Genomic DNA, 23461 nt, shown 5'->3' on the forward strand with positions numbered 1-23461 from the left:
TTTGCGGATGCAGTTCATGTTGTATGCAGTACACTGACACATTTGCCTGACGTCAACACTCTGCAGTTGGAAGGGGTGTATGTGCTGGCTTATTCAGGTTGTAAAACTTGCACTACTTTCATTTGGTACTGTCATATTTTGGCAATGTTTCATCCTGTGTTGCTGTATTGTGTTGCTGGTAAGTATTTGGTCATGTGTGCTGTTTGTTATTGATTACTGGGAGCATATTGTCTGTGGCCTGTTTCCATTTGGGACAGTGCACTTTGTGACACTTGTGTCATGTGTTGTGCATTCCTTTGTTTGCTTTCACATTGCATGACATGCCATGGTGTGTTGGGTAGCGGAGATGGGGAGGGGTTGGGTGAAATGGCACTGTTTTCATTTTATATTTTGCAAGGGGGAAGTCATTCATGCAGCATAAATGTGTGTCTTTTTGTGACACAGCATTGGTTGTCTTTGGGTAGGTAGGGATGCACACAATGTAACACTTCCAGGTGACCAATCTCAGACTGCTATGGTTGTGACAGTTGACTGTCCCTTATGTCATCATCATTGATTGTCAGCTGGTATGTACCAGGGCTGTGTGCACTCCACAGGGGTGTGATTTTAGGTGAAGTAATTAGCCACCAGCTGCGTACGAGCTGCCTCATCACATGCCCTTTCCCCTCCCATACGCAGCGGCTGTGCATGTGGTTGGGGATGTGGGTGCACCACCATGTCCACCGGCAGGCCCGGCGGGTTGCAACGTTGTGCAGGACACATGCCACTATGATCCTGCACACTACTGGGGGCGCGTATAGCAGCTGCCCACCAGAGCGGTCAAGGGAGCGAAAGTGTGACTTGAGCACTCCGAATGTGCGCTCCACTATGCCCCGGGTTGCAGTATGGGCTGTGTTGTATCTTACCTCGGGTGGTGTGGTGGCATTCCGAATTGGCGTCATCATGTGGGTGCTCAGAGGGTAGGCACTGTCCCCTGGGGAGGTAATGATGGGTATCATTAGTGGGGTTGTGACATTTCTCAGTATCTGACATGCATGCTTGTGCAGAGGCATTTATACTCACCAAGCAGCCATGTATCACCATTCCGCCCAGCTTCTAGGTTCCGGTTTAGGGTTGACATTCTGTAAATGAAACTGTCATGGGTGGACCCTGGATAGTTGGCATATACTGAGGTGATGATTCCCTTGGCATCACATACTACCTGCACGTTGATGGAATGCCAGTGCTTGCGGTTTCTATCGATGTGCTCAGTTGCCCTGGGAGGACGTAGAGCCACATGGTGCAATCAATGGCACCTAGCACTTTGGGGAAGTGTGCCACCCTGTAAAAATCCTGGAAGGCAGCCTGCCTTTCTGCAGGTGTTCTGGGCAGGTATATGTGCCTGCGGACTGATGGGCGTGCAGTCATGATGGCCAACACCTGGTGTAGGCATTGTGACTGCATAGCCTGTGACACCCCCCCCCCCACTATGGCACTTGTCCGCTGAAATGAACCAGTGGCCAAGAAGTGTAGTACATTGAGCACCTTTTCCAAGGGGTTCAGTGCTTGGGAGAACAGGGTGGGTGATGTGAGGTCATCCTCCCACTCACTCACCAGGTCAAGTATAATGTGAGGTGGAAACCTGTACCTCCCATACACCTGGTCATCAGGCATCCCAAAAAGGCTGGTCCTGGGTGTAAAAATTCTGGCCCTGACTATCCTCCTCCTCCTGCGGTGTCCCATGACCACTGCTGCGAGGAACGGTATATTCATCGTAGCGTCTGAGCTTGTTTGTTGTTTGCGCGCACTTTCATGCTGCGCGGGTCCCCGTACGCCTGCTTCCTGCTGGCGTATGTGTTTCCGGATTAGCGCGTCTTTTTTGGCGCACGCGTTTCCACTGTTCGATTCCATGAATACGTGTTGTAGGCGCGCATGTGGGCGTTCCGTGCATTTGTCTCCTGTACTTCCCCCGTAACGTCCACATTTTCACGCGTTGTTCCCCATTCTGTGTGTTACGCCCTGTGTTCCGCCTACTTTTGTTGTGTGCGCCGTGCTATGTGCGCTTTTGCTGTGTGCGTATTGCACACCGTTTGATGACGTGTGCACCCGCGTGCTCCACGCAGGATTTTAGCGCACATCCCCGTATTTACACGCGCACGGACTTCCATGAATCGATGTGCGCAGCTTTCGCATGCTTGCACTGCGATTTTCGCACTTGCGCTGCGATTCGCACGCTTTCGCACGCTTGCACTGAGATTTTCGACGCACATTAATTCCATAAATCGGCCTGACAGTCTTTTGTGAATTTCCTGATTTTCCTAGCACAGTGTGGATTTAGAAGTGTTTCTTCAATTGACTTAAATGGATTGGCATGTAACCAATGATTACCTCAGTTATAGCGATATCTGATGCATGGGGAAAATAAAATTCATGTCCCTAAGTTCCCAAGTCTGTCTGAGTGAGGGATGGGGTTGACCATCTTTGTTTTGTATTAATGTAGTACATCTGCGAGAATGATCCACGATTTTACCTGATAGTGCTGTGGTTTTACGGTAAAGAGCATTTTTCTCCTTGACCTGGTCATTCTCTGGGAAGGAAACTAATTTCCAAGGTTAGCCTAGACTCCTGTGACTTTTCTGATTTGTCAGAAATACCAAAATGTGCACTCTGCAACTGAACCAGATGAGATTTTTGGAAATGTTTGACATATTCAAGTACCGCCATGGAAGCATGGGAGTGAGCCGCTCCTGCTTAATTACACAAGATGAGTATATCTTGATACATTATCAGGTTGACCGTACTGGCCCTGAGAAACCTGGCCACGAGTCTAAGAAGCTTGGGAAAACAGCAAATGCAAGCACAGAAAACTGGTATCATTACCCGATCCAGATACATTGTAGGAACCATCTATGAGGTCCGTCACTAGTGGGAAACTATGTTTCCCTATTGTCTTTTGACATGTAACCTGTTTGGGTAACTTTTTCAAATTGCACACAGCTTCCAATGCAGTGTCGTGGTGATATATTGTATCACCCTAGACTTTTACCAAATTTATTTTTGGTTACTTTTAAGTGTGCCTAAAGACAAGCTGGTGGCAGGAGTTACATTTGTATAATATTTGCTATATTATTAGTGTGCCCATTTGCGTTTACCGTGTTTGGCTACTAACTATAGCTATTATCCTAAAATGGCCGTGCCACAAGGTTTTTCGCTTGTTCTTTGGCCATTTTGTTCTTTGGCCACCTTCCTGCCTTCTCAGGTCAGGAATTCCCTTTTATGGTCATGCATTTGCCTGCGAAAGCTGCTATTTTCACAGGGGTTGTGCATGCTGTGTATGTATGGACCCAGTAAGTGAGCTGCTACTGTCTGGTCCCAATCCACAAACTCTTGCTTTTGAGTCTAGTGTGCATGCATGAGTCAGCCCCACAGTGGTCCCTGATTGGACCACTGCTGGTGTGCATGAATGGTGCAGATCCTTGCTATTGGATGGCTGAGTTTGATAACTCACCTACATTTAGGATAAGAAAGATGAGTCCTGGAGCCATTCCAGCAGATCTGAAGAGGAGACAAGTATCCTGTGTAGCTACGGGATCCTGAATAGGCCTGGCAACCATTCTTGCTGCTGTCCTGGTGAAGCCCTGCTGGACAACCTGATCTCAGAAGACCCTTGCTGATTCATTGACCCTTTGGACTGGTGGGATGCCTTGTCATGATCCTGCAGCCTTCGGAAGTGTCATTGAACAACTCGGTGGACTGACCAGCTATGCTTTGGGCTACCGTGCCAGAAGCGTTGCTTTTCTGTGTTTTTGACCGGAACTTCGGTAGTCTCCAGCTAGTCCTACAAGCCGCTTTCCTGCCATGTTTCAGAATTCCAGTATCCAGTTTCCAGGGATCCTGTTCTGGAGGGCTTCCTTTGTTCGCAACTGGAGAGACGCCTGCTCTCCAAATGGAGAGATGCCTGCTGTCGCCCGTAAGCAGTGAGTGAAGCTGGAACTGGCCATCCCCCATCTGGTAGAGTGTTCAGAAGAGTCCTGCATCGGTGCATGCTGCATTTCTTTGCTGGAAACAATTGAGCTCAGTTCCTGGACGCGACCGAAAACGTCCTTGCACCCACAGGTCCTGGCCATCTTCTACTGGATCCAACGGTGGGAAAACCTACTTCCAGCAACCCCAATTCGACCTGCCAAATCCTTTGGGGAAATTGGAGGAAGGGCAGTGAGCATTTGCAATACTTACCGGTGCCCTATCTCCTCCATTATAAAGTTTGTTTTTTTTTTTTTTTTTTTAATCACTTTATTTAAAGATTCTAACAACAAACAAGGAAAAACAATCTCCAGTACATTGCATTGTGTTCAGATTGTAAAATCTAAAAGTAACTTAGAAATAAACAAAATGATACTGAATATATGAACATCGATAATATTTGCAAAAACAAATACAATTTGAACAAAAATTCCTGACACTCAACCATTAAGACAAGACAACAAGAAACCAAAACACACAACTAACACCCAACGGAACAGCCCACCAACTCCAGAAGTATCAAAGCATCCCCATCCCAAGGCAGGGATTATCCCCCCAGACTAGGAACCCAACCTTCAGCCAAATAGGTCATTAAAGGGTCCCCAAAGTCGAGAGTAATGACCCTCTCTACCTTGTCCAATGAGCAGAACTTTATCAAAGTTCGACAAGACCTGCATATCTGATAACCACCCATCCACGCTCGGTTTCTTCCTTGACTTCCAGACCCGTAGGATTTGTTTCATTGCCAAAATCAACCCTTTATTGATCCATTCCATACAGTCCCTAGCTCTGTCTCCTCTACCCCTGTTGGATAACAAAATGATTGAAAGGAAAGAGCGAGGAAGATTTTCTTCCAATACAAGGTCCAGTCTATCCAATACCCCAGTCCAGAAGTCGGAAACTCTCGGGCACGTCCACAACATATGTAACAAAGAGCCCACACCACATCCACAGCCCCAACATGAATCAGTGTCCGAGAGACCCAATCTGGCCATCTTGGACGGAGTCCAATATAGTCTATAGAGGATCCTTTGCCTGATATAACGCAGCTGCAAGTCCATCTTTGCCTGTACTCCCACATGAAGTAAATACATCCATTCCCGAACCGAGATGTCCACCCCAAGATCATCCGCCCAGGTCTGGCGAAGCTTATCCCATGCTCTCACATCACCCTCATCCGCCGGCATCAGCTTCAGATAAGTCGAAACTCCAAACGATGCTGAACGGAGAAGTTCACACAATGCAGGTCTCTCAGTCATGTCTCCGTCTAACATCCCTGTCCTTTCAGTCAAGAGCATCTTTAAGGCCTCATAACGATTTCTTTCTCTAGCTCCAATACCAAAGGAAGTTCTCAACTGGTCAAAGGGGATCATGTCACCATTATGCCACACATCACGGACTCTAAGTATGCCCTTACTTATCCAGCTTTTCCAGCATAAGGGCCTATTTTCCAATTGCAAGCATGCATTTTGCCATAAAGACGCATCATAGTGCAACCCATCATTCTCATCTCCAAAGTCCAGAAAGCGTAGCACCGCTTCCCTAGTCGCACCCATTGTGGGCAGCTTCTGTACTGAGGCAGGCCATTTAGACATTGAATAGAGGTCTCTCAACGCATAAGGCGAAAACTGATAACTCTCAATTATATACCAATTGGGAACATATTCATGAACCTCAGAAAAATATGGGGTCGATTTTTTCAAGAGAAAACCTGTGCAATAATTCATCAAGTTCGGGAATCCAAATCCTCCATCCTTTACTGGACCATGCAAAATAAATTTAGGAATTTTGGGCCGCTTGCCTTCTCCCCAAAGAAAATCCCGGAAGACTTTATCAATAGGAGCAACAACTTTCCTCGTAAACTTCAAGGGAATGGACTGTATGATGTATAGAACCTTCGGCAAAAGTACCATTTTAACAGCATTAACCTTGGCCCAAATTCCCAACTGCAACCGGCCCCATCTCAATATGTCCCTTTTAAGTACCTCCAGTATCTTTGACACATTGAAAGCAGTCATTCTTTTCAAATCCCGAACTAGATGTATACCCAAGTATTTCATTGTTCCCACCTCCCAGCGACAGTCCCAAGAGCCCAAGACATCACGCGGGACACTAACATCCAAAGGAAATGCTACAGTCTTTCCCCAATTGATCCTATGGCCCGATAAACGTCCCACCTCATCAAACATCTGTTTAAGTAGTACACATCCCTCAGCCGGATTAGACACTATCACTGTCATGTCATCAGCGTAGCATAGCACTTTCATTTCCGTGTCTCCAAATCTAAGCCCCCAAAGGCCCTGTTCTTGCTTCAAGTATAGAATGAGAGGTTCCAAGGCCAGATTGAACAGATACGGAGACAATGGACAACCCTGCCTAGTTCCCCTAGATAACAAGAAAGAGGAGGACATAACTCCATTGACCCACACCTTTGCACTGATATTAGAATTCATTGCCCTGATGATCTTAATAAAAGTGTCCCCAAATCCCATTCTCTTGAGTGTGTGGTAAAGGAAGGACCAATTGACCCTGTCAAAAGCCTTTTCTGCATCCATAAATAACAACAAGGTATCCCTGGTCTTCGTCTTCGGTAGGCCCATCAAATCTATCGACGTCCTAATATGATCATAACCGTATCTGCCTCTCATGAAACCAACCTGTGATCCACTGATCAGTTTGCCTATGCACATATTCAACCTATTAGTCAGAATCCTGCTGAAGATTTTCAGATCCACATTCAGGAGCGAAATCGGTCTATAATTCTCACATCTCTTACCGTCTTTCCCCGGCTTCGGGATAACAATTACACAAGCCTCCTTCATAGTGGGACAAAGCAAACCATCCCGCATAAACCCATTATACAGATTGCACAGGAACGGTACAAGGACCCCACTCAGTGTCTGATAGAACTCTACCGGAAGGCCATCTATCCCTGGTGATTTACCCTTGTTGAGTTGACCAATAGCTACTGACACTTCCTCTTCCTCAATAGGGCTATCCATCATCACAGCTTGGTCCACACTCAAATTTGGCATAACAATTTTATCAAAAAAGGAGTCCATGTCTACCTGACTTGGGAACTGATCTTCTTGATATAAAGTTTCATAAAATGTCCGAAAACCACTACATATCTCATCTTTCTTACTAATATGAACACCATTGTCATCAACTAGTTTTTGGATAAAAGAAGCATCCGATAGTCCCCGTAACCTATTCGCTAACAGTTTCCCACTTTTGTCACCTTGTTCCCAAAACCTTTGCTTCATAAAAAACATACCCTTCTCATATTGGGCATCCATTTTCTGTTTAAGTAAGTCCCTGAACCGTCCGACCAACAATTTATCCTCAGGTCGCTTGGACACTGCAAAATCCTTCTGCACCTTTTCAAGTTCCCTTTCCAACTCCTGAATCTCCGCCAAGGTTTTTTTCCGCACCCGCGATGTAATATTCATCAGTTCCCCTCTCACAGTCGCCTTGAAGCTCTCCCAGACCATGACATCAGATGCGGTCCCAGTATTAATATCAAAGTAATCCCTTGTGAAACTGTCCAGAGAATCAGCAATCCCCTGTTCTTTTAAAATATGAGTTTTAAGCCGCCACCTAGTGAACCCCGACCTTTCTTGTCCCATACTCAACTGCATCATAATCAAAGAATGATCTGAAATACTCCTTTCTTTTATAGTTACCTCCCTCAAACCCTCAGCCAACCGTTCAGAAATAAGAAAATAATCAATCCTCGAATGAGAGTCATGTACCGGTGAGTAAAAGGAGAACTCCCTCACTGCAGGGTTAAAAAATCTCCAAGCGTCAATTAAATCCTGAGTATCCACAAATTCTTTAAAGGATCTACTATTGTTTCCTGCAGTAAATCTACATTGCGCCGAACGGTCCATTTTACCGTCAATCACACTATTGAAATCTCCTCCTAAAATTACATGTTCCCCTCTCATCTCCCTCAATAGCGTCGATAGCATCCTAAGAAAAGGGCCACCACTACTACATGGACCGTAAACCGAACCAATTGTGATTAATCTACCCTCATATGTAACATCAATAAGAAGTATCCTCCCCTCATCATCCATTACCACTTTCTCCACCTGAAACATTAGGCCTTTGCGCAGCAGTATACCCACCCCCCTTGATTTAGAACCATAGCAATTAAAAAAGGTCTTAGTAAACCATCTATTTCGGAGTAGATGCACAGACTCGTTCAACAAATGAGTTTCCTGGATGAGGGCAATATCCGTCTTTTCCCTCCTCAGTCTGTTCAGCACTTCCTTCCTCTTCCTCGGAATATTTAGGCCCTTAACATTCCAGGTACACATTCTCAAATCACTCAACGACATTTGGACTCAAATCAAAACCAGTCATATTGGCCAATCCTATTAAACTTGGAAAAATAAAGTTTGTGAAGTGCTTTTATTCCATTCCATTGATTTTTAAATGTTTGTTGAAAAAGTTGCTATAGAAGCTAGGAAACGTATTTTACTTAACTGTACATCCTTTTGGAAGACTTCTGGAACAATCGTCACACCTACAGGGACATTTCCTAACTTTGCCCCATATTCTGAAGGTACTTTGTGAACTTTTGGGCACAATGCCCCATTGAACTAAGGAAAGGACTTATATTTGTACTTGTATTCCTGTGGTCTGGTTATACAATTGCTTAACTACTTACCTTTCCTTTCAGGTGTATTGGTGAATTGTGTGCATTGCTATAACCAAAAATGACTGTATAAATGTTTTATATTTAGAGTGTTGTTAATAATATTACCTGCTTGATTCACTTTCTCAGTTTGTATTTGGGCCTACAATATATTATTTTTGTACTTACCTGTCTAAGTAGAATCATTGTGTATTTCACTGTGTGGATTCTTTGTCCCCTCACACCTCCCGAGACTTAGCCCTGACCACTCTTCCATGCTTACCTTGATTGGTTTGGCTATACTGTTCACTATAACTAGGGTGGCCTCCTGAAATCTATCCACAAGTCCAGATTTTAGAAATCCATCTTAACATCATTTCTCTTTGACTGTTGCGTTCAGGGTAATCCAGCATTACGTGAAGCCAAAGAGATTGAAGTAATAGTGTGGCTATTGAAATCCAAAACAGAAGTAACATCAGTCCTTCTGATTCCGATATATGCAGACAATATGACAATATATTCCTGATAGGGAGTTCCTCGTGGGAATATGAGTCCTTGTCCCCTAGAGAGGAGTCCCTCTCAGTGAGGTCCCACTTTCTCAGACCTCTAGGCAGGGTCTTGCTTATCAGGCTCACCTCCCTAGCCTCAAAGAGGTGAAGAAGGTACAAATAGTCCAGATTCATCACAGTTCATGTGAACTCTAACAGACACCTTTGTGTGATCTGGATTACCCAAGGGTCTAGAGAAACAAGAAACCAATTTCTTGCAAAAGACTTCAAACACCCCCCAAACCCATGGAGGCTCCAAACACTGGGAAGGGAGGTTCACTTCACCTGGGGAATGCAGCTCCCCCACATCCTCCCCTGAAACCTCTGGCTCTTCCTCCCTTGGTTCCCTGGGGAAAGAATGTCTGACTGGGTCTCTGGGGGTTGTCACAAGGTTTGCACTGTCTGGGAATGTAGGGGTCCAAGGTGTGGGAACCCCACCAGCCAAACTGCCCATACTACGGCCAGCCCAACAAAGTGATGTGAATGTATTTACATATCACCCTAACTCCTTTACAAACTCATCACCAAACCATAATGGCCCAGAAACATCAGCACCCCTGCCATCCACTAAGCCCCCCAATTTTTCACTAAGTTTAAGGTGCATGAAAAAACATCTTTCTTGTAGTATGGGACTGTTAGCATCTCCCAGGAAGAAATTAGCATGCTGAGCGCAACTACTGACCTCGCTGGGATCCAACTCTGTTCCTGAAGTCTTGGCCCCCTCTGCCAAATCAAGAATCATAACCAAAGGACTTGACATGCTTAGTAATTAGTACGGGCAGGGCTAGGCGCTATCCACCCCCTTAAAGATATCCCTGCCATATTTGGAGAAAAAAGTGACAAGCTTAGGGTCTATGGTAGGAGTAGAGGCTATGCCTACCATCGAGGAGTGCCTAGCGCACTCAGCCCTCATTGTATGTCTAGCAGAAGTGTCCCTTTTACACTTACAAATGATTCCTGCTTAATTTCCCTTCTGGACAAGGAACCCATTCTCTGGAGTTGGGTTGGGATAACAGGACTGAACACAAAATCAGGGTTTCCATAGAATCTTTTAGCCCCAAAGGACCCTCACCAGTGGATCTGGACCATCCCCCACTACCCCATCCTCCAAAATATCCATCACCCAAATCTGTTTTCCCTTAATCCACACAAAAGAGTGCTGTGGGAAGAGTGAGTTTATCACAAGACTTAGAAAAGGCAACAAACCAGACCCTGCGGTAGTGAGTGCCAGGTACAACCAGATAAGGTCTGAGTGGAGCCAGGCAATAACCGGAAAATGCCTTTAAGATGCCACACCAGAGGAAGCCCAATTTGGGCCAAAAGGTATAAAGCTGCTGTCGTCTATAACCTTGTGCAGGAGCCCATGCAGTGATCCAAGGGGTTGAGCCATATCAGACGGACGAAGGAAGAGAGATCTGCACAGAAACAGGAGAAGGGATAGGTGGTTGAACATGGCACGTCTAAACTATAGCCATTCCCAACAGACCTATCCTCGGCAGACAGCAAGGGAATTGGAAACCCTTATCATTAGCTCACATCCAGAGGGTGAGAAACGGAATAGGCACTCACATTACACAATACTCATCAAGAGACAGCGAAAAGCACTATGCGCCATCACACGCAAACTACAACTAAATAACAGCCTTAAGGAAATCACCCCACGGTAACCAAAGAACTAACTGAAAGATATTCATGATAGAAGGAAACTAACGACTGAATACACAGGCCGACTGAGACGGATGCACTAGGACGCATCACCAACAGCACCCTGACCCTAAACCATTCAAAACTTCTACTGACCAGTGTCACATTAGACAACAAGAGAATAGATAGTACCAACCCAGCTCCACACCCGAAGAAAAGGTTCAGACACACCTATCACTCCATTTATTTTATTTATTTTATTTATTTATTTATTTTATTTATTTGTAATGCGCCGGTAACTCAGTTTCGGGGCGCAGAGACATGGACACGAAGACAAAACATAAACACAAACCTTACAATCTTCACTATGATACAGCTAGATCCGCACAGCACCACCACAATGAGACGACCCACAAGGAACCAGCAACAACCCAACCCAGAGGGATACAGCTCAAACAGAACCAGAAGTACTGGAATCAGGATACAGACCCCACTAATCCCAACTCTCAATTTTCTGCATACTCAAAACACACAAACTCACACAACCATTTCTATCCCAGCAATCCGCTTGCACTTCACCACACTGCATCAACAACAAAAAAAACAGCACCTACAGCACATGAGGTCTCTTCTGATCCGATACTTGCACCAAAGCCCAGCACCCGGTGTATACTGAGCTGAAGCTGCCAACTGCACACCACCTCTCCCACTCTCTTACTCCCCTCCTCCCGACTAACCCTATCTGCCCTCCTTCCTATTTACAGATCAGCCAGAGCGCCTGGGGACCAATTTTGTTGCTGACGGTGCGCTATATAAGTACCTTTAACATAACATAACGTCTTATACTGTGAATGTGTGCTACACAACATAAATGTTCATACAAAAATAAAGTACAAGTCTCATTTTTAAATAGTCACCCTCCACTGCCGTCCTCCATTCTTTTATAAACAACCACGGACAACGGCATTTTCATTTTGTGGGTTTTAGCGATGAACATTAAACTGGATAGTACATACTTATGCTTAATAATGACGTATCCCCTTACACGCAACCCTCCCTGGAATATCAAATTCACCACTCCCCAAAAACAAACACACACATACCCCTCTCTCTCTCTTTCACTCTATCTCTCTCTCTTGATATCTCCCTTTTGATAACAGTACCTACCGACTCTCCAAACCAGCACCACTACAGCTAGCAGAATGTTTCTTGGGCCGTTTGCCACTGAAGCCAGTCTTGTATTGGCCTGAAGGTTGGTGCCACCACCTGCAAGCCCACCACGACAAGCCCCATTGTTATCATCTTCAGTGCTGTAACATCTGTCCTGGTGATAACCATGGGGATCCTCTTGGAAGTCCTGTCCCCTTGAAAGTTGGTCTTCATATGTATGTGCTCCCTCTGCACAGTGGGAATTTCCAGTTTTGACAGTGATGTGGTAGGTACACATGCACGGGTGGAAATTAGAGCCCACCCCTCTGCGGCAGTTGACTTCCATGCAGGTGACTGGTTGTAACATGGTATTGAGCTAACTGATTTGTCTATTGCTGCCCGGATGCGACAGAAGCAGGAGGAGAAGTGGCAGTGCTGATTGTAAACACAGCAGGAGTGGGCCGAGTAGCTGACCGAGCAGTTGAAATGGTGGCAATGCAGTGGTTCTAGGGCTGTGAAAAGAAAAAGATAATATGAGGCCGGGAAACCCAAAGGAAACACACCAAACACCGGTTACAAAGGAACATACAAAGTACTTTATTTTAAGATCAAGCAATGACAAAGTCAAATAACAGATCGGATAGCTATCGGCCCTCAGTACAACACAACGAACTTCAACGGGGTTCGACGTATTCAGTGAGAGACTGTACATTGGGACATTCAGGCTTTTATACATTTCTCCACCCTGTTGTCCAACCCCTTCGCGGGTTAACCATTCCATGAATGTATTACTGGTCTAGGGTCTCTGCCAGGTCAATCTTTTAATACATACATCAGTATGCGCATAGATCAGTTCCGTTGATACAGGTAATCAATTTACATGCAGGTCAACAGAAGGACAAGGTCTCAGTTCACGACCCTAACAAGTGGCTTGCAGGCAAGTTATACATTAGCTGTATGGAGGTCATGCCGACCAGATTCTGTTCGTAATGGCATCGTCCACCATTTTGATGTACAGGGTGACTTTTACACAGCAAGAGAACCTAAAATGGCGGTTTGATTCAAGATGGCGGCCTACATCAATTTCTGCCGTAGAGAGTTATTTGCGTACAGTTTTAAGCAACTTGGCGTAGGCCAATATACATACAATCGTTTACAATAGGAGGCATAATTTAATATCCAGTTTGACAAACCCTCCTTTTGGCCTATGCCAAGAGCTAAGACTACTTCTGATCTCCTTGCAAGTAACTCCATACGTCATCGTCCATACACCAGGAATCGCCATCAGAGATATCTATGGCCATCAGGTCGTTCACTAAGATCTCTTTCAACACATACTCCTTGGAAGTTTTATCCGGGGCATATACTTTGTGTCCTATCGTACCTATCGCCTGAGCACAACATCCCCCTAGCATCGAACATATACTAGGCAGACATTGGACACAACAAAGGAATAACAGAACTCCCAAAATGATCACCAAAACTGAAAGTACCTTCCAACCCCAAGATCACAAGAGATCCCAAAACCAAGCACTTAGATTCCAGTTCCCCTCAGGAACATGCACTTCTGAGCTAAGGAAGTGCAGATTCTGAATTGCTTTGAAAATGGTTGGGGAGGAGTCTGGAACGAAAACACAGCAAGCGGACCACACTAATTTACATACTCCACCACGTTCAGCCAGAATGACATCCAATGCCATCCGGTTCTAGAGTGCTACTAATCTTATTGCTTTCTGCTCTAAGGTCATGTTATAGAGTATATCTGTGGTCCGGTTGATGGTTCTCTCCAGTACTCTCACTAGTCTCCTGATGTCTTCGGAATTTGCTATCTGCCCCCAAAATGGCACAACTGATTTCGCTATATCTCCCATCACTTGTGCGGGGGTATAACCATTCTCGTCCCGCCGTGGACGAGCCTTTGAAACTTCCAAAGTGCTTGCTACGAATACCCCAGGTAACAGAATCCCTATATAACAGGTTCCCTGCCAATCCCTGGGCAACCATGGAAATGCTACAGTACCGCAAACGAAATAGACAGGTTCGACCACAAACAAAGGTCTGTTTTCCCCAGTCAAATTTGCAACGTTGGCACAGTCTTTAAAATCTCCCATTGACAGGGTACCATTCCTCTGTATGCAGAAAGAAACTGAATCGGGGCTATGGTTAACAGAGTAAGGAGGCACAGCATCCTTATTGCCTATCGGAGCCATTTTAAAGGAAACCAAAGATTGGAAAGGACGAGATAGTCTATCAGAAGGCCTAATTGAAGCAACGTTGGGTTTGCTCCTATTTGCGAAAAGCGAGCATCCCAGGGGAGTCGGAACACGTTTTTCAAAATTATTCAAATTAGTTCCATCAAAATTCCCCGAGATGCTATCATTCCATCGGCCAAAGAACAGTGCTCTAAGAGAGGCATAACAAGCAGTCATCAAAGGTAAAGGAGGAATATACCAACCTAGCCCCTTATCCCCATGTTGCGGTAAATGCGACCAGACCCTACAATTGGTTTTGTTAAAAATGGCATGTGTCTATGCTGAGAGTCCCTAGGTGACAGAGTATGCAAATGTACAAATGGAGTTAAAATAGTAGGTACAATTTCAGTTGGCAAAAGAGGCTCTAGAGGATAAATCTCCTCGACGTACCAGAATCCTAAAGCAGTTACTATAAAAACCCCAATTATTATCATCAAAACACAGCAATACGTTTTCGGGGCCCAGGCACATTGTTCATTGTTCAAGTTGGTCACCCCCTTATTTACAAGTCCAATATGGGCAGTAGCGGTGGCAGGCATCGTAGTCTTCGGATGGATACCCCAATGTTTGTTGCTGGTGACCCCCCGGTCGCGCAGCTTCTTAGTCCTTCCCCAACCCTAGCCGGCAGAACCCCCTTTCTCAAATTTGGGCAAAAGCAAGCCCTTAATGATCCTTTCCTTTTTTTGAATGCACTGTCGAACCGTGCTGTAGGTCTATTTTCTCAGCCGAAAATTATATCTGGTGCTTCCCAGCACTGTTTGATCCGGAAAAAAGGTAACGTCACTTCCTGAGGGAAGCAACGTATCAGAGGCAACGGAAGTTGCAGAATTCGGAGCAATGGTTTCCGGAAATGACTTTTCCAAAGAGTGTGGAGACAAAAGGGACGGTTCCCCAAACCCCACGGGCTCAGAGAGATTCTCTGACTCACTCACAGTGCTATTTGCTGCTTCAGGATCACCGATTGCAGCGTAGCGAGGGGTTCTGTTTCTTCTGTAACGTGCGGCGTCGGGTGAGGAAGTTTCTTGACATGCTTTGCATGTATCCAGTTCTTCTTTCCAGCCACCCGCACTGCCGTTTGGGTGACCAACAAGACCTGGAATGGTCCCCGCCAGCGAGGCAAGAGGACTGCTCGTATGCTCTCACCAGGACCCAGCTTCCAGGCCGGATGTTGTGTCCTGGGCCCTCGTAACGTACAGATAAAGCTGATCGTACCTGATGATAAATGAAATACAGATTTTTTGTCAACTGGTTACAGTAGTCTGAAAGCAATACATTCTCAACATTTCTCAGTGCTTTAGGTTTCGGAAGACCCCAAATATTGGCAGGCCTCCCCATCACCACCTCAAATGGAGAGAGCCCAGTTTTAATTTGAGGGGTAGTGCGCATGGCTAGTAACACGATCGGTAAGGTGTCCGGCCTTTTAAGTTTGGTACCGGCACACATTTTAGCAAGTTTGTTCTTTAGAATACCATTATGTCTCTCTACCAACCAGGCACTTTGAGGATGTCTAGCCGAATGAAATCGCTTATCAATATGTAGTGCCATACATATCTGTAAAATTACAGCAGCAACAAAATGTGGACCATTGTCCGACCAAATGACCCTTGGCAACCCAAACCGCGGGAAGTATTCTTTTATCATAATTTTCGCAGTGGTCATGGCTGTAGCATCTTTGACAGGGAAAGCCTCAACCCATTTACTAAAGGCACAAATGACCACAAGGACATATTTTAAACTATTGCACTGCTCCATCTCAATAAAATCAAAATGAATCACTTCAAACGGGACAGAAGGAGGCCCAAAGCTACCCCTTGGAATTACCGTCCCCTTCCCCACATTGTGCTGTAGGCAAATAATGCAATTTTGGACATAATGCTGAGCAATTTTTGAAATCTTATCATTTACCCAGACTTTCTCTAACATTTTCGTAATCTGTTGAGCATACACATGTGTGGGACTGTGTGCCATAGTGACCATCATGACTATGTAGGCATTAGGAAGTAACCATTTCCCTTCAACTGTGTCCACCCAACACCCGTCATCATCAAATTTCCCCAAGCCTTCAGCCCATTTCTTAGATTCTTCCATTGTGGCATCAGCTTGGATATCCCACACAGACCCAATATCCTCGTCCATTACATAGACATCCCTAGATTCTCTTAGAGCATACATTTCTGTGCGAAGATCTGTGGCAGTTTGTCTGGCTATCTGATCAGCTAAAGCATTCCCTTTTCCTACATCGTCTGTGATCTTGCGATGCGTTGCGCATTTCATGATCGCTAACTAACTAGGGAGCACGAGCACCGAGAGCAATTGTAATATCAGGGGGCCATGCTGAATCTTGGTCCCATGTGAAGTTAGAAACCCTCTCTTTGACCAAAGTCTCCCAAAGTTGTGAGCCACCCCGAAAGCATACTGACTATCAGTATATATATTCACTGATAGCCCTTCGGAAAGCTCACAAGCTCAGGTTAACGCTATAATCTCTGCGGCCTGCGCGGAGTTATGTGTAATTCGCTTGGTCTCTACAACCGTGCTCAACGTAGTGACTGCATAAGCAGCTGTGGATGTACCATCTGGAAGTTTGAAACAGGAGCCATCACAAAATAGCTCCCCTTGCGCATTATCCAAAGGGGTGTCCTTAAGATCAATTCTGCCCTTCGTTTCTTGTTCAGTAGTATACAGGCAATCATGTGACTCATCATCACCGCAAACAGTATTTTGCGGGAAAGGTAGGAGTTCAGCCGGATTAAGAACACAACACCTCCTATTTTGTATGTGGGGAGCAAACAAAATTAATTCATATCTCGTCAATCATGCGGAAGTGAGGTGTTGCGTTTGGGTTTTGTTCAATAGAACATCTACAGAGTAAGGTACCATCAGGGTTAAATCATGGCCTAGGACCATTCCCTCACTCTGTTTTACAGACGCGGCAGCAGCAGCGACAGCTCGCAAACATCTTGGCAAAGCGCATGCGACAGGATCAAGGGCGGAAGAGTAGTAACCGCACGGCCTATTCTTCCCTCCACGTTCCTGCGTTAATACAGCCAAAGCACATCCATCACATTCATGCACAAACAACACAAAGGCCTTGTTGTAATTTGGTGTACCCAAAACCGGTGCAGAGCATAATGCAGTCTTGAGAAGCTCAAATGATTGTTGATGTTCCGACTTCCATGGCAATGGCGAAGAAATGCCCTTCTTTGTCAAAGCCAAAATCGGTTTTATCACTAGTGAAAAGTTCGGGATCCATAACCTACAGTAAGAAGCCATACCTATTAAGGCTCTGACTTCCTTCTGTGTATTTGGGACAGACATGCCAGAAATGTGTTTTATTCTTTCAGGTGTCAATCTTCTTCTCTCCTTTGACAGGAGGTAGCCTAAATAGGTGACCTACTGGCAACAATATTGAAACTTTTTAAGTGAAGCTTTGTGACCATGCTTAGCTAGATGGATGAGCAACAATACAGTGCCCTCTTTACAAGAGCTCTCAGAATCTGCTGCTAAAAGCAAGTCGTCAACGTACTGAAGCAGCGTACAAGTAGGGGGTCATTCAAGAGTATCAAGCTGTTCTTTCAAGGCCCTACTGTAAATGCTAGGACTCTCGGTGTAACCTTGAGGAGCACGAGTAAATGTGAACGAGCGGCCCCCTAAGGTGAACGCGAACAAATATCTACTGTCCTTGTGTATAGGAATACTGAAGAAATAATTCTTCAGGTCCACAACACTAAAGTAAGTAGCCACAGCTGGAATCATAGTTAATATCGTCATCACATCAGGCATAATTGGAAATTGCGGAGCGACAACTCTATTGATGGCACGCAAATCAATTATAAAACGAAACGGAATAGCATTATCGCCTTTTTTGTACACGGGTAGGATCAGACTATTGCACAGACTTCCTGTAATCTCCTCAATCACTCCACGATGCACAAAATCGGAAACAATGCTCTTCAAAGCTCGCTCACCTTCAACCGAGATCTTATACTGCGAAATACTTGGCAGCTTAATACCATGTTTCAAGACTATTCTAACAGGCTCAATCTGTAGAACGCCGACATCATTGTCGTCAGCCGCCCACAAACACTCCGGAACATTACTGAATTCTGGTGGCAAAGGTCTAGTCAAAAATTGTGAAACAGAAAACTGCTGTGGTGAAATCGTCAAACGCACTCCATCAGATGAACAATGAATTACCGCATTAAATTCCTTCAACAGATTCAACCCCAACAAATTCTCTTCACAATTCGAAGTCAAAAGAAATGGACAGTGGTCCGTAAAGGGACCCAAAGAGATAGGTACCGGCGAAGAAACCGGACAAATGACTGGTCTGCCAGAAAACCCTACTGAGACATTGGTTTGCCCTGATAGTGGAATGTTTGGAACCCGAGAATGGTCAATGGAGCACTTCTGTGCTCCAGGGTCTATCAAGAACTGATGTTTCCTATTTGCCACTACCATTTCAACGTAGGGACCTTTCTGACTAACGGGAATAGGTGTAGGTTCCAAACCCTGCTCCGGGCAATCCTAACGAAACAGAATATCATCAGAAGGAAGCTCCTCAGAGAGGTAAGCAGCAGAAGGGTGATCGAATATGTTTCTAGTATCCACACCCGAAGTCTGATTGTCCTATGAAAAAGGTTGCTGAGGATCCTGCGAAAACTGACCTCTAGCAGGGTCCCCCACCACGGGGCGACCTCTGGGTCGTCTACCCATACTCCCAAATGTGTTATTTGACCTCTGTCGAAGGACGGGGCATTGTGCATGCCAATGACCCTCCTGGCGACAATAGGCACAGGACCCAAGGGCACATTCCCTTATGGAACATACTGACCTCTAATCTGCAAACTACCCCCTCTGGGGCCTCTAACAATTTGTTGTAACAATACTTTAGTCTTTAAGTCTCCTTTTCTCTTTTCTACTCTATCTTTTTCATTATTGACACGCTTCTCGTAGTACTGAGCCATGTGCAGTACTTCTGATTGGGATTTCGCCTGCCAAGCGCTCTCGGAAGACATAATCTGTGACTGGATGTCAGGCAGCAATCCACGCACAAATTTGTCCACAAATAACCTTTTCCCAGATTCTGTGCCTAAATCCTGTCCACTGAAGTCCGAGAATACTTGTTCGAACCGATTAAAGAACTCGGTGGCACCCTCAGATTTTCCTTGGACACAGGCCGTAAGCTTGTCCCAAATAATTATTTTTTCGGGAATTATAGTTTTTAATTTCGCAATGATTCTGTCAGGCAAAGTGAGTATCACCTGAGGCGGTCTCTCACCAGCTGGCCTTTCCCCATCAAGCCTAGTTATATTAGCCCACGTATCTCCCAACCCGGGTGCATCATCTATTGTTCTAACCTGCTTCCACAAATCTACGGGCAGGAGTACAGGGAATAACAAGTCAATATCGCCTGGGGTGAACACTGAGGACTGCAAGACGGACTCTATCTCTTTATAGAATCCTGTCGGATTTTTCCTAATGTCGGGAATAGATTGCCTAATAGTGTTCACTTCCTGTCGTGAAAACGGGACGTGAATAAACTGTGATACATAATGTGCAGGAATGTCCACAGCAGCTATACCTGCTGCAGCATTAGCAGCAATCTCAACTTTTGGGACAAATGTCGGAGGTACCTCTCTCATTGGCAACTGAGATATAGGCAACTCCGAACGCTTACTAAGCAACAGAGCTAAGTCGAGCGCTAAAGCAGTCGAAGAAGTGTCAAGTGAAAAAGCTCTCTTATAAATACCCAGTAACTCTATGGGACAACCAACCTTCTTCCTCACACATTCATCCTGCAGGTACTCTACCATTACCTGAATCACCTTCCTCTGCATTTCTAGCGTATATTGACTATATGTGTCATATACCTCAACCGGAGTTATCGATAAATCCGAAATCCATCTAATCGCATCTCTTGTACAAATTTGTGCTTCCTCAGATGCCCATTTACGACACGGAAGAAATTGTTTCTGTACATACATACTCTCTTCTTCCTCATCCTCATTCCGTAACTTCTCCAAATCTCTCCTATACTCAAACAACCTCTCGACATGCTGTACTTTCTCCACAGTATCTCTTGATAGTGCTAAAGTATTCAGATCCCTCAGCCCTTGTGGGAGATCCACATTATATAATTTACCCCACATTACGCATAAATGAATCCCTAAACCTTCAATAAAAACATTTTTCTCAGGAAAATTATCCATATTAGACAGTGTGGCAAAAACATTAGCTCGATCATCTCTCTCCATACAATGCTTAGCCCATGCAAACAAATCCCGCTTTTTATCTGTAGGGACAGTATTACGAGTAACAACCTTCCAGCCCGCACCCCGATCAACTATAGTCGGTACAGAACCACTCGGGAGTGTAGGTGCAGGTAGATTCAATGGAGGTGTTATTACTGGTGCAATGGGAAGAGGTAGTAGAGCAGGCGGAGGAACAACAGCTGGATGAATAGGAGCAACAGGTTGAGCAGGGAGAGCAGGAATAACAGCAGGAAGAGGCAAAGCAACAGTAAGAGGATCGTACAGAGGTGGTGCAGAGGCACCAGGCCTTCACTCATTTAACAATTTGTCGAGAAACTCATCAGAAACATGAAGGTCTTTAGAAGGATAGATTTTCTGAATACCGAGTGAGAAAGCCCTATCCATATTCCTAACTGACTCAGACTGTTCGTCCTGATCATATAACAACGCCTTTTCAGCGTTTGTTTTATGACGGCGCGCATGTTTTTCCCTAGTCTTAAGCTGCTGCAACGCTTCTTTTTTCCAATTCTGCAGAACATCAAATGCTGCGGGTCTGGCCTTTTTCTTTAATAAGACCGACTCTAAGTATTCAATACGAGGGATCTCAAAACTACCATTGATTGGCCACTGAAGTTCAGAGGCATGTCTGGTTTGTCTGTGCCAAATATCATTAAATACTACACTTCCTATGCCATGTTTACAATACATAGTAAATGCCGGCGACCCCCCCTGTGGTGCCGGGCGGCTAAATTCCAAAGATTGTCGATCGCTGCGCAATAATGCCCTAAAGCAGCTAGACAATTTCCCAGGCATTTCTCAAAAACTTGGTTTTACCTGGTCAATAATTGTGTCTGCAGATACAATGCGCCAAATTCAAATTGTCAGGGTTAAATTAAGAGTCGGGTCATGACTCACCTGACCAAACCTAAGGAGGACCGTACGGTTTATCAAAGAACTTACCTAACAAATTTTACCTTGTGTTTGTTGATTTCGGCAAATCTGCCTGCCTCAAAAGTGGACCCTCGTCAAGATGCCATCTCAGACCGCACGGCTATCGTCCAATGATCGGATCGTGCAGCGCTGTAGAGGTGTCGCGTCTCGTTCAGTCGGGCCCGTAGTATCACACCGTCCGATCCCGGTCCGATAGCATGCGTCAACCTTCAATGGTCCGGCATCAATCTTGAGGGTCCCTATTCGGGTGCCAACTGTGAAAAGAGAAAAATAATGTGAGGCCAGGAAACCCAAAGGAAACACACCAAACACTGGTTACAAAGGAACATACAAAGTACTTTATTTTAAGGTCAAGCAATGACAAAGTCAAATGACAGATCGGATAGCTATCGGCCCTCAGTACAACACAACGAACTTCAACGGGGTTCGATGTCTTCAGTGACATTCAGGCTTTTATACATTTCTCTACCCTGTTGTCCAACCCCTTCGCGGGTTAACCATTCCATGAATGTATTACTGGTCTAGGGTCTCTGCCAGGTCAATCTTCTAATACATACATCAGTATGCACATAGATCAGTTCCGTTGATACAGGTAATCCATTTACATGCAGGTCAACAGAAGGGCAAGGTCTCAGTTCACGACCCTAACAAGTGGCTTGCAGGCAAGTTATATATTAGCTGTACGGAGGTCAGGCCGACCAGATTCTGTTTGGAATGACATTGTCCACCATTTTGATGTACAGGGTGACTTTTACACAGCAAGAGAACCTAAAATGGCGGTTTGATTCAAGATGGCGGCCCAAATCAATTTCTAAGGTCAAGACCTTGCCGTAGAGAGTTATTCGCGTACAGTTTTAAGCAACTTGGCGTAGGCCAATATACATACAATCGTTTACAATAGGAGGCATAATTTAATATCCAGTTTGACAGGGCAGGTGGTGGTTTAACTTGCTAATGTTTTTCCGGTGCCTTTTTGTTCTGGCCCTTGATGTCATGCAGCAGTCTCCTCCATTTCGCTATGGGTTCAGTCACTGCACACGTTGCCTTGGCAAATGGAACATAATGCACGGTCTTCCTCTGATAGTTGCGGAAATGCCAGACATGCATGCCATTTAGATGCCTCATTGTCCCTCTGTGCAAATGTGTTTTCAGAGTACATCTCTTTTGTAGTAAAGCCCGTGTCTGGATAGCATGCAGCACTTTGCTACGCATCTTTAAGAATGGACAGCAGTGTGACGGCAGAACTCCTGGATACGTATGTTACAGATTATCCATGCACGTGGTAATCATTGTAATGGAATTGATGCTCCAAGACATGGGGTTTGATTATTTTGTAGATGGTTATAAAGTGGCAGATCTAAAACACCTTCCACCCCTTGTTTTCACAGTTGCTTTTTGCAAGGCTCAATCAGTGCTTAACTTGTAAGAAAATAAGTGCCAGGGCCCAAATACTTTCGAGCACGTTTGTGACACTGCAGGCAGGCAGTTGCCCACCATTGCTGCCACCACTCACAGCTGCTCTCCACATTGTTGACGCATTTAGGGTTAAACTACAGCTCACGCCTGCTCATTCGTGTTAATGGATGCTCTGGCTATCATTACTTCATTATTAATCTGAGTCTGAGACAATAAGTGCCGGGGCTCAGAAATAAGTGCGATGGCTGCACTCTGGCAAACATCTCTGCAAATTAAGCACTGTAATGTGTATTATCTGTCTGGGGATACAAGGTGGGTGTTGAAGTTTTGGGCAATCTACCTTTCCGTGCTGTATAAAAGCCATGATTGTGGCATGAATTTCAAATGTTTTTGTGAATTTTGTGAGTTTCCAATGACCATATTCTATGAATGTGTCTGGCAGGAAATGGCAAAGGATGTGATGGATGACACGTTTGGGTGAGACTCAGGTCTTTTGCTTGGGATTGTGCCTGTCAAGACTGATGAATGTCTCCTCAGATGAAACTTTAAAGTATAGCACAAAGCATGGAGAGGACTGTTCATACTCATGTTTACTCAGTG

This window comes from Ambystoma mexicanum, chromosome 7p, assembly GCF_040938575.1.
Source record: "Ambystoma mexicanum isolate Mex_15411 chromosome 7p, UKY_AmexF1_1, whole genome shotgun sequence".
Classification (NCBI taxonomy): Eukaryota; Metazoa; Chordata; class Amphibia; order Caudata; family Ambystomatidae; genus Ambystoma; species Ambystoma mexicanum.